Source organism: Emydura macquarii, unplaced genomic scaffold (assembly GCF_026122565.2).
Source record: "Emydura macquarii macquarii isolate MOO-44397 ecotype Brisbane River unplaced genomic scaffold, CSIRO-AGI_Emac_v2 contig_897, whole genome shotgun sequence".
Classification (NCBI taxonomy): domain Eukaryota; kingdom Metazoa; phylum Chordata; order Testudines; family Chelidae; genus Emydura; species Emydura macquarii.
The window spans coordinates 13452-15940 of record NW_027131034.1 but is presented as its reverse complement, the minus strand read 5'-3'; positions in this window follow the sequence as shown (position 1 = coordinate 15940).

The following is a 2489-nucleotide window of genomic DNA, read 5'->3' as shown; positions in this document are numbered from 1 at the left end:
TATTGAGGACAGCCACGCTCAGAGGCGGTACATGCTCATTCAGGTTCCGGTAATCCACTGTTATTCTCCAGGATCCATCCAGTTTGCGCATGGGCCCTTACGGGCCGCTCCCGCTGAGGCCGGGGCAGTTTCTTTACATCCACGGGGCGGGACTGAGATATCCCCAGGTCTCCCAATTGATCCCTCTGCCTGAGCAACACTGCTATATCCCGCACGTTCCGCCCTTGCACTGCTTCCAATAGTGTTAGCAGCAGCCCCCGGGACTCGATTGGGATTCCCATTGACAAAAGTTACTTCCACCCACGTACCCACAAGGGCCATCACCCATTGGGGGTTCCTTCCTTTTTTCCCATAAATAATCAGTGGTACATAGGGGCGTTGGTCCCCTGTTGTGTAGGCTCGTACCGCAAAGCCTGTCGGGGGCAACCCGCCACCACTTCATGCCAGCGGGCTCGGGGTCTTCTGTCGAGTCAACTCCGGATATGATATTTGTTTTTTGTATAATAGCCAAGCATGAAATACAAAACACAATCTTTGTTGTAATAATAAATTCATGGTATTGTTCTTCAGCTGTTTTACTTATGTGCACTTTTCCTGAAGTTCTGAAATACAAAAAGAACATTTTTCTATCCCCTTTTGGGAGTGACAGATTATTGCTTAAAATACTTCTTGCTTTTACAAATCTCCTTGCTGATTGCAGGCAAAACAGAGGAATTACCTCCATATTTTCCTGTGTCTGGCTGACTTTTCCACGGCCATAACTTTGGTTTTTAAAAAAAATATATAGAATTTTATGAAGGGTTACTTTGCTAACAAAACGAAATCATTAAAACACAAACTTCCTCCTCATAACACTGTTACCCGTTAAGCATTTCTGCATTTCTTAACTGTTTCATTCCCTTCAACTTCTGTAGTATTTATTATTACCAAAGCTACTTTTTTAACTCTTCTCTTTCGTCACTTACTTTTGCCTTCCATTTACTATATATAAATGTTATTGCATTATTCTTGGCTGCCATAATTTTTAGCATTAAAACTGTCTCCAAAATTCCTTTTGTTAAACATCTCAGAAAAACAGAAGTGCAAGTGTGTGTGTGGGGGGAAGTAACCAATTAACCTTGTAAAATCATTTTAAGTTCCAGGCTAACAGCAACACATTCTTTAACAGCTTAATCAGGGATTCACAATGGCTATGATTAGCAGATGCTCTGCCCTGCTTCTTGGTCAGTCTTTTTACTATCCTCTGTAAAACATTATTTAAGGATTCCACCTTTTCTGTTAATGAAGTGCTTGACTCCTGATCACGTAGCCTGAATTTCAGACTTTCCACAAGAGCCAAATTGCTGCTGCATTTTTCTGTTTTGTTCCAGAGGGATTATACAGAGGGGAACTATCTTTGTCAAAGGGCAGGGATTGGGGTTTGGAATTGGGATCGTCCCCTGAGGGTAATGAGTTCTCAGGTTGTTTCTTTCTAAACAGCCTGACTCTCTGACACAGTCACAAATCTATCCCTGCTTAAGTGCCAAGGTTTTTGTGCCTTAAATGCTTGCACTTAGTTTCCCAGTCATCGGCACGGGCGGTAGACACTTCTGCCACTTCCCACGCCACTATTTGGGCTTCCCTTGCGGCGTCCAGGTCTTCCCGGAATGCCTCCCCCCCCATCTACGTTTCTCAGAGTTGGTCCTCTAGGCAGCGGAGCACAATCATTAGGAGCCACCCCAACTCCCCTGCCACCGTCTGTTCTGCGCTCCCTCTTTTTTTCAGTCCAAGTTCGCCTAAAGCCTTTAACAACCCCTGTGGGGTAACCTTTCCCTGTAACTCGGGTCGGGCAGGCGATGCAGCCAACCGATCCACCAGTGCCGCCATGGGAGACCACCACCCGGTATTGGGCCACTCTGGGATGCAGCGGCTGTCCGCTCCCTTGACCTTTTTCCCAAAAAGGGACATTGTCCCGTCCGCGCATCTCACCTCACCGAGATCCTGTTCGTGACACCAATTGTACTCCGCTGAGTTGGAGGGTTCGTGGTTTGAGATCTCGTTGGCGAGAAAAGAGCAGTCGAGTGAGCTGCTGCCCACAAGAGCTGTTTATTTAAGCTGCTAGCAATACAATCCGGACGCTTACACGATGAGGGAGGGAAGTGTGGAAACATGAAGTTTGTCACAAAGACAGTTTGAGCATGTAGCTGAAGGCTAAGAGGAAGTTAGGAGTGTGCTAATCGATAAGCGCGGTCCGCTAGGTGTGGGAGATGTTTTCTCTCCAGCTAAATAAGATAGCAAACTATCTCTTTCTTTTGACTGAAGTTGTATTTTTCCAATTTAGCAAGAAGCTATGTGTATGCCTTCTTTTGTAACCAAACATGGGAATGTAAGCAAATACAGGAAGTTCCTTGTGCAGCTGTATGCATGACACTGTTTGTACAACTCACCATTATTTCTTCTTTGTATTATGCGTGCTTAATACATTTTTCTGTATAACAATGATGTGGTAA